This window comes from Myotis lucifugus, unplaced genomic scaffold (assembly GCF_000147115.1).
Source record: "Myotis lucifugus unplaced genomic scaffold, Myoluc2.0 scaffold_97, whole genome shotgun sequence".
Taxonomy (NCBI): Eukaryota; Metazoa; Chordata; class Mammalia; order Chiroptera; family Vespertilionidae; genus Myotis; species Myotis lucifugus.
This window is the reverse complement of record NW_005871145.1, coordinates 4,424,636-4,434,929: the sequence shown is the minus strand read 5'-3', so window position 1 is coordinate 4,434,929 and position 10,294 is coordinate 4,424,636. Positions and strand designations below refer to the sequence as shown.

Genomic DNA, 10,294 nt, shown 5'->3' with positions numbered 1-10,294 from the left:
CCTCCTCCCACCCTGACAATGGCAACTCCCTCCCTGCGGTTGCCCAGACCAAAGCACCTTGCTGTTATTGGGGCGCCTCTCTTTATCACACCCACATCCATTAGGAAATCCTGCCGACCCTACCTCCAAAAGGTACCCAGAATCCCGCTACCCCTCCCCACCTCTGCTGTTGCCATCTGAGCCCAAGCCAGGCCCATTGCTTTGTTTGCAGCTGCCTCCTCACTGGTCTCCACACGGCAACGAACGTTCCTCTGCTGTGTCAGCCACTCTGCTCAAAACCCTCTGGTGGCTCGCCTGTCGCCTGAGTAACCCTGCTCCACGGGCCTTCCCTGGGCCGGGTCCCACCTCCGCTTCGACTTCCTCCCACCTCCTTTCCAGGCCTGCTCCCTCCTGGCGCTCTTTAAACTTGTTACCTCTCTCCCTGGAACGTTTTCCATGCAGATACGTACACGGCTTTTTCCGTCACTGCTTTCACCTCGTTGTTCAAAGGTGACCTTCACAGCGAGGCCTTCCCTAAGCATCCCATTTAGAACTGCAGACCCGCCCCCACGTATTCCCGCTCCCTTCCCCCCTTTTCCCTTTGCATACCACTTATTACCGTCTAACATGCTACATACATATGTCTGTTCTTCATTTGCCTCCACTAGAATGTGGGTCAGTGTGGTGGGTCGAATTGTGTCCCCAGTCCCGACCCCCTGTGGCTGTGATTTGACCTTATCTAGAAATAGCTTTCGTAGACATAATTAGGGATCTTGGATGCAATCATCCTGGATTTTGTATGGACTCTATGTCCAATGAATGGTGCCACATCAGAGAAAAGAGATGTGAGACCCAGGGACACGGGGAAGAAGGCACGTGAAGATGGAGGCAGAGAGGGGAGTGGTGCTGACTCAAATCAAGGCTCTCCAGGGGCCACCAGGAGCTGGAAGATGCAAGGAAGGATTGTCCCCTAGAGCCCTCCGAGGGAACACAGCCTTGCCAGCACTTTGATTTCAGACTGCTGGCCTCCAGGGCTGTGAGACAGTACATTTCTCTTGTTTTAAGCTGCCAAGCCTGTGGCAATTTGTTGTATCAGTCCTAGGAAACTAAGGCAGGATCCTGGTTTTGTTCCCAGCTGCCTCCCAAGTTCTACCACGATGCCAGGCAGAGTGGGCACCCAGCACCACGTGTGAATGACTAAATGGATGTCCTTCCCCATAGCACGGTGACAGCAATGGGAGACAAAGGGGGACTGGCATCGTGTGCCCCATCCTCAGCTCTAGAGCCAAGACCCTGAAAACCCGGTTGGAGTCCCAGCCCTGTGAATGAGCCGCTGGAACCTGCATTTCCCCATCCTCTCATATGCAAGATGAAGGGGAAAGTCTGCATCCCAGTGTGGGTGTGAGGATTATATGGAATAGATGCTGCGTGCATGTCAGCTCCCTCCCCCCACCCCTCACTGCCTCTAAAATGGGGAAGCACCCATCCTATCTGCCTTGGAGAATCATCTTTATAGCATTTTTTTTTTATCAAACACTAATGATATGGGAAATATCCGTGCTATATGATTAAGTGGGAAAAAAGCTGGTTACAAAATTGCATGTGCATTAGCTATGCTTGTAACAAGTGGGCATGAAAGTACAGCCATTACCAGAAAGAAAATCTTACTCAAGTGCCCAGAGCCCAGAATCTAAATTTGTTCTCTGCTTTTTCCATTGACTTTTATCTCAGTCTGTGCAGAGTCCCCCTGGCGTGGGCACCGGGGAGCCCTCTCACCTCCTCTCCCTCCTTCCCATATTCCATTGTCCCATCTGTCTGCCCGGCTCTTTTATTTCCTTCTGTAATGCTTTATAAATTTCTCCATAAAAATCAGGCACGTCCTTTGCTGGGTTTATTCCTGGGTCCCTGTCAGGTTGGCCTGCTGTTTTGAAAGGAGTCTTTTTTCTACTACAGTTTTGTTTTGTTTTAGAGGAGCCTTCTTGGGGCCACAGCTGAAATGTTAGCTCCTCCTTGCAGCAGTCTCTGATCTCCCCACCCTCCCGGCGCCAGGAATGTCTCCTTCATGGCTCTCACAGTTTTCATTTTGTTCATTTAATTTCTTTATTTCTGCACATTTTACTGGCTGTCTTCTCTAGAGGACGGGGAGGTTTAGGAGAAAAGCGACAGGGTCTGTCTTAATCACAACTGTGACCCCAGGATTTAGCACAGTGCCTGGCACCTGGGGGTGCACGTAATTGCGTGCTGAATGAGGAAATAATTCTATTCTTATTTCCATTTTACAGATAAGAAAACTGAGGCCCAGGGAGAATGATTAATTTGCCGATGGCCAGGAAATACCAGAGCTAAGATTTAACCCAAAACATCTGGCTTCCGAGCCCACACCCCTATCCACTGTGCTAGATGGCTTTCCAAATACTTACCCACACACCCTCCATCCACCCTTCCACCAGTCTTTTCACCCATCCTTCTATCCACCACCCACCTACCCTCCCACTCTATCCACTCAATCCCCATGCATTCCCCACTTATCCTCTACCCTCACACCCACCTTCATTCCCAACCGTTACCCATTTCCTACCTGCTCTTACAGGTACCCACAAATCCATCCATCCTCTTACCCACTCTTTCGTGCACTACCAACCCCTCCCCCCTATCCATCCAACAACCATTTGCTAAGCATCTTCTATGCTAAGTGCTGATGTTTAGAGATGAATGATACTTAGTCTGTGACATCAGAGGGCTCGCTCTTTTGTGCAGGAAACTGGTAAGGAGGAGCGAGCCCAGGATGCTATGGGGCATGGGGAAAGGACCGTCACCTGGTCTCAGGAGGGCCAGGAAGAGTCCCTGAGGATTTGGAGGCCTGGGTGGGTCAGAATGATTCAGGTGGAGGAGATGAGAAATGGCCTTCCAGGCAGAAGGAGCCGCCTGGGCAAAGGCATGGCCCCGCTACTTTCCAACTTGCATGGGACAGAAAGGGGAACGGTCCCCTTATTCCTGATGGATTCTGGGGACAGCAGCCGTCACGCCATAGGGGATGGGGACAGGCCCAGGCAGGGGCTGGCCAGAACAGGGGTTTTGATCAGCATTTAAGCTAAGACCCAGGGCAGCTCTCGGGAACAGAAATCCCGTGTCCAGAGTTTCTTTAAGACCCATTTGGCTTCCCCCGGAGCCATTCTGCATTTGCTATTCTGTGCACTTCCTACGTATTTGCAAGTTCTGATTGAACAAACACTGGCTGGGGCACAGTGAACCCAAATAATTGTGTGTCTGTCAACGGAACATGTTAATTGGAGAGTCGTAGAGTCCGCGGGACGGGTCACCAGGGAGAAGCCAATTACTCCGTGTACCTATTTGAAAGGCGCCGCTCCTGGAATCCTGGCTGGCATTAGAACACTCTGCATTGGTCCATGTTATTGATTTTCCTCCTGCCTCAGTGGATGGGCTCGTTAATTGACAATTACCTTTTTCCCTGTGTTGGGAGAATTGACGACAACGACCTGAAGTGTTCAAGTTTCATTTGAGCTGAGCTCAGCCTGTACCTGTTTAACCTCTAACAAGTCCCAACAGGCAACCCTGGTGGACGGCACGCACGGGGCTCCCCGCTAGTCACCTGCACCAGCTGGTGCACATCGCCTCGACCTGTGGGACACGTGAAATCCAAGACCCGGCCCGGTGACCCTGACCCCGGCCCTTGTTTCTGCGTGAACTGCCAACGCGTAGGCAGGTGTGCGCTGGCTCGGAGCAGGCTGAGCAGCAGGAAAGGGGTCGAAGATGACAGGGGCTGCCCACGAGCACCTGGGCGCCACGTGTTCCGCTGGGGACACCATGTCCAGCGCCAGGAGGAAATTGCTGTTTTAGCCTCTGCAGCTGTGTGATGGTTCCCAAACGTCCATCCCTCCCCACCCCACCCCCAGATCAGCTGTCCCAGGCTGCCCTGAGGGGCCCAGGGACTCGACAAGGTTTGCTTGGATGAGAGAAAACCCCATTACCCACTGCCTGAGGGACAGGGACATTGGCATGGGGTCAGGAGCTGCCTGCCTGGAGGGCCACACCCCAGAGCCCAACTCTCACAAAACCTTCCCCAGAGCTTTGTCCTGGGAGGTGGCTGCTGGGGTCTCGCCACCATCGAGGGGGACGGGTGCCCATTTTTAGTAGCTAAAGATTTTAAATTCAAATTTGGCAGAGAGGCACAGCCCTCTCCACCACACCGGGGCATGCTCCTCCAGGCAGCCTCCCCTAGAGTGTAAGTTTCGTTGTCACACCGCCGCCCGGAACACCGCCGCATCACGAACCAGTCCGGCAGGCACGCGCCGAAGACCGACTTGCTTTGTTGCACTGGTTTCCAATTATTTTTTAAGCTGTTTATCTGTTTCTTCAAATGAAATCTTAGGCGGAAACCCAATTGATATGTGAGAGGAACAAATACCTCTAGTCTGTACCAGGCTCCGAGGTTAACCCATGTGTGACTAGCCCCCAGCTCTCCCGTCCCATGCTTCTTGCTTTCTAGACAGCTCCTCAAGTGCTCGGCTCCGGGCGTGTGTTTTCTGCAGCCGGTGAGAGGAAGAGGCATTTAAAAGGCCCCAAACCTGCTCGCTCCCAGCTTGCCCCTTCCCGGACCCCTAGAGCCCCAGAGCACAATAGGGAAGTTACTGTTTGGTGGTGAGATGTGTTCTCATCGCAGCCCAGTGAGTGCTGGGTGACCAAAGTCATGTCACCTCCCCTCTCTGAGTCTCCGTTTAGTCATCCACCAAACAAGGAAAGAATCGAGTTCACTCACCGCTGTGCAGAGCCCCGGGGCCGGATCTGGGAATGAGAAAACAAACCCGGAGGGCTGGCCTGCCCTGGGAATCGGGAAATAACTGTGTGGAGTTTTGTGTCCTTTTTGTTTTTAGGGTTACAGGTGGCAGAAGCAGAGCTTCATTAATGGCTGAGGTGGCCGAGCCCTGGAAAATTCACTCTGCTTATGTTTTGCTTGAGGGAAAAAGGAAAAAAGACCGGTGTTTTCCTTCACCGTTCTGTGGAGCAGAACCGGTCTGTGCTCTGTTCTGAACACCTGGTTCTCGGCCTAAAGCCACTCTGAGTTTCCCAAGTGTTCCTGTTCTGGCTTCGCCTGTGAAACCTGTTTCTGCAGCCGCAGCTCAGGGGATCCTCGGGGACTTTGCTGGGACTCAGAGCAGGATGGGGCATCTGACCACCACCAGCCGCAGTTTGGGGTTCTGCCCAAGGGTCCCCCTCCCCTGAATGCCTTTCATGACACTAGCCTTTCAGGGGAGGTGGCAGTGAGGAGGCCAAGGCTTTCACTGTGCAGAGGGGCCGTGGAGGAATTGATGTCCCTCTGGCAGGGACACCTTCAGGGCCCTGGTTCAAGGCTCCTCCCACTCCCAGTGGAGGGGGCTGGGAGAGGCTCTCACAGGATGGGCCTGGAAATGGGGACAGGGACACCAGTGGGGCCTGATGAAAACCACCTGCTGCCGGAAGTCGGTCCATCCTTGCTGCTTGACACAGTCGCTGCAGGGAAGAAACATCTGCACAGCATATGTTTCAAGGGACCTGGCGTATATGGCATACTGTTCTTAATATGTTTGCTCCCCTTCTTAGCGCTATGTGTTTTAACCAAGGTCACCTCTCTGAGAAAGGTTGTTTCCCCAGGTGGGGATTTTTCCCTGGAGTTATGGAGAGATCAAAATCCCTTAACTACATGTCAGGCGGGTAGTTAATCACTTTAACTACGAACGATCATGCTTAAGCTACATAACCTTTACTTAGGATAATCTCCTTCAGTTACTCCCTTGTAGCTTAATAGAACAATCGAGTAACCTTGGAATGGAGATAAGAAACGCCTTAACCTTTGGAATAGAATGGATAGGATTAAAATCAACTGGTATAAATACAGATGTAACAGGAGAAAAGAACACAGAACCTGGCTGGAGATCCTGGCTGGAGAACCTGGCTAGGCTGCTGATCAACTGAACGCTGTCTCCGTGTCATTCCTTCATTCTTCGCCGACTCCGTCCACACCTTTGGGAACCCCTGGACCTGCTGGGGCTGGACCCCAACATACCTGGAACGATCTCTAGGTGTCTGTTCGCTGTGGGATTCCTGTTGACTACAAAGATTCCTGGAACCAGTTGCAGTTCAGAGGAGAAAAAAGCAACTAACAAAACACAGAAATAAGAAGGATTATTCACTATGCAGTTTGCAGGATGCCCATGGCAACACTGAAAATGAATTCCTTATTTTCACCAGGTATTCTTATATGAGAAGACACGTTTCAAACAGTCTGGATAGTTTTTCTTCTGTTGGACCAGCATGGCAGGACTCAAGCGAGGATACGATGGGAAGATTGCTGGGTTGTATGATCTGGATAAAACCTTGGGCCGGGGCCACTTCGCAGTGGTTAAGCTGGCCAGGCATGTCTTCACGGGTGAAAAGGTGGCCGTAAAAATTATTGACAAGACAAAGTTGGACACACTAGCCACTGGTCGCCTTTTCCAAGAAGTGAGGTGCATGAAACTGGTGCAGCATCCCAACGTCGTGCGTCTCTGTGAAGTGATTGACACCCAGACCAAACTGTATCTCATTCTGGAACTTGGGGATGGAGGAGATATGTTCGATTACATAATGAAACACGAGGAGGGACTTAATGAAGACTTGGCCAAGAAGTACTTTGCTCAGATAGTTCATGCCCTATCTTATTGCCATAAACTCCACGTGGTTCACAGGGACTTGAAACCTGAGAATGTGGTCTTCTTTGAAAGACAAGGCCTTGTGAAGCTGACGGACTTTGGTTTCAGCAACAAATTTCAGCCGGGGAAGAAGCTCACTACCAGTTGTGGGTCTCTCGCATATTCTGCTCCAGAAATTCTGCGTGGGGATGAGTATGATGCTCCTGCAGTAGATATATGGAGTCTGGGAGTGATCCTTTTCATGTTGGTATGCGGGCAGCCACCCTTTCAAGAGGCCAATGACAGTGAAACATTGACAAGGATCATGGATTGTAAATACACGGTCCCATCCCATGTGTCTAAAGAGTGTAAAGACCTGATCGCCCGGATGCTACAGACAGATCCCGAGAGAAGGGCCTCTTTAGAAGAGATTGAAAACCATCCTTGGCTTCAGGGTGTGGACCCTTCGCCAGCCACCAAGTATAACATCCCCCTGGTGTCCTACAAGAAGCTCTCAGAGGAGGAGCACAACAGCATCATTCAGCGCATGGTGCTCGGGGACATAGCGGATCGAGATGCCATTGTCGAAGCCCTGGAAACCAGCAGGTACAACCACATCACGGCCACGTACCTCTTGCTCGCTGAACGGATCCTGAGGGAGAAGCAAGAGAAAGAAATCCAAACCAGGTCCGCCAGCCCCAGCAATATCAAGGCCCAGTTTAGGCAGTCATGGCCCACCAAAATCAACGTGCCCCAGGACCCAGAGGATCACCTCACTGCCACTCCCCTGTCCCACGCGACCGTCCCTCCGGCTCCTGCGCGGGCTGCCAACAGTGTCCTCAATGGCCACCGGAGCAAAGGCCGGTGTGACATGGCCAAGAAAGATGACCTCCCCGAGTTGGCTGGGCTGGCATTGTCCACGGTGCCGCCGGCGAGCTTGAAGCCCGTGGCCAGTGGGCGGAAGTGTCTTCCGGGTGGAGGAAGATGAAGAGGAGGATGAGGAGGACAAGAAACCCATGTCCCTCTCCACGCAAGTGGTCCTGCGCCGGAAGCTCTCGGTGACCAACCGGCTGACCTCGAGGAAGAGCGCCCCGGTGCTGAACCAGATCTTCGAGGAAGGGGAGTCCGATGAAGAGTTCGACATGGATGAGAACCTGCCTCCCAAGCTGAGCAGGTGAAAGATGAACATCGCCTCCCCGGGAATGGTTCACAAACGCTACCACCGGAGGAAAAGCCAGGGCTGCGGCTCCAGCTGCAGCAGCTCGGAGACCAGCGACGATGACTTGGAGAGCTGCCGGCGGCTCGATAAAGACAGCGGCTTCACCTACTCCTGGCACCGCGGGACAAGCAGCGAGGGGCCTCCGGGCAGGGCAGCGAGGGCGACGGCGGGGGGCCAGAGCAAACCCAGCGACAGCAGCGGCGGGGCGGACAAGGCCAGCCCCAGCGAGAAACAACGCGGGTGGGGGCAGCCCCTCGCGGCTCAGGTGGCCAGAAATAAGATGTGCGGTTCACATAGACAGTGAGCGTAACATCTGTATTAAACATAGGAGAGACGTTTATAAAGGGCATTGGCAAGAAACTCTTTGTTGCAGCTGTTTTCCAAGCAATGTAAATACTTCTTCCTGTGATTGTGTATAGCCTTGGCATGGCACGTTTGAACCCGTATGTGTTCGGTTTTCGTTGTGTTTTTTATATTCAGATGTATATGTGGTGCTCACTTCAGGATCAGCAGTGTTGACCATTTATGCTGCATAGCTGTATTATAGCCTTATTAGTTGTGTGTGGTTGGTTGGCCCTCTGGGTAGACAGATGTTAGTCTGAGTGGTGTCTTACTCCTTTGTTCCTAAGTGAATGACTTGCATGTGTTGTATGTCATAGTATGTTGTCCCATAAAAGAGAACCATTACATTAAGATAATATTGGACCAAACTACTTACTGGCTCTACACAGTTTCTTGTACCCCTTAACCTGTCTTCAGAAGTTGCATAGAGTTACAGTAGTGTGTAAATAAAATATTGTGGACAATTAGTCTTGTATTTTTCTGTACGTGTGTGTATATATATACATATGTGTGTGTATAATATGTACTTCTGACAATTCTATCTGTATTTAAAGATGTGACAATCCTGACACTGACTTTAATAATAGCCGTGAAATACCAAAACCAGGTAAAGACAATACAATGAAAGAGAATTATAGGCCAATATCCCTCATGAACATAGATGCCAAAATCCTCAACAAAATCTTAGCAAATCGGATCCAGCAGTACATCAGAAAGATCATACACCATGACCAAGTAGGATTTATCCCAGGGATGCAAGGATGGTACAATATCCACAAATCAATAATCGTGATACATCACATAAACAAATGGAAAAAAACACACCACATAGTCATATCAATTGATGCAGAAAAAGCATTTGACAAAATCCAACACCAATTTTTGATAAAAACTCTCAGCAAGGTGGGAATAGAAGGATCATATCTCAACATAATAAAAGCCATATATGACAAACCCACAGCCAACATCATACTCAATGGACAAAAACTAACACCATTTCCCCTAAGAACAGGAACAAGACAGGGATGCCCCCTCTCACCACTCCTGTTTGACATAGTTCTGGAACTACTAGCCATTGCAATTAGACAAGAAGAAGAAATAAAAGGCATCAAAATTGGAAAAGAAGTAAAACTGTCCTTATTTGCCCATGACATGATATTATACATAAAAAACCCTAAAGACTCCATCAAAAAACTATTAGACTTAATAAATGAATTTGGCAATGTAGCAGGATACAAAATTAACACCAAGAAATCTATGGCATTTCTATGGCATTTCCCCTAGTTGTCCTGCTAGATGGAGGTTTCATGTTGCTTCTGCTTCTTTCCGCTCTGACCTGGATCAGGGTGTGATGTTCTCCTTCACACCACCACCCTGACTCTAGATACCCGGGGCCCCTGCTCCTGGTTGGGGGAAGTTTACAAGTGTCCTAGACTGTTGGATTCAGAGGCGCCCATTCAGGGTGGGCTGGAGGAGGGCTGGGCAGTTTCCGGTGCCACTCCAGACCGGATGTGTGGCCAGCGACCTCTGACCCCATCTCCGCTGGTCCACACAGACAGTCATGAGAAGAAAAACTCAGTGCTCCTGTGGCTTCTCGAGGCCCCTGACGCTGGGGACAGGCCTCCTGCTGCAGCGGGCTCAGTGTCTCCATTCCCAGCTCCTGGGCCGCCCCTTTCTCCTCCCTGTTCATCCTCATCTGGAAGGCGGGACCTCTCTCTGTAAGGATGTACCCTGAAGCCGTTAAGAGCCAGGGCTCTGGGGCCAGCCTGCTGGGTTCGAGTCCCAGCTCTCAACTGGCGATTTGACTTCAGGCAAGTGACTGAACCTCTGCCTCAGTTTCCTCATCTGTTAAGTGAGGATACAAATGGGACCAACCTTACAGGCTTGTTGAGAGAATTAGGTGTCAGAGCGCATGTTTTTTCTGGAACTCCACACTGTCCTCTGGCTGCTCAAAGTCACAGATATTGTACTCGGGGAATTTTCAATGTAGGTGGGATATGATGTTGTGAATCAGGCAGGAAACGATCACTGTTACTGTAGCGCCGCGAAACACAGATGTAAGGCAACAGTCAGAGGGGAAAAAAGTCCC

General features: G+C 50.9%; 1 pseudogene; it reads left to right on the top strand.

Moving 5' to 3' along the window:
- Positions 1-6,039: 6,039 nt before the first annotated feature.
- On the top strand, positions 6,040-9,638 carry LOC102418254 (annotated as a pseudogene).
- Positions 9,639-10,294: the final 656 nt, after the last annotated feature.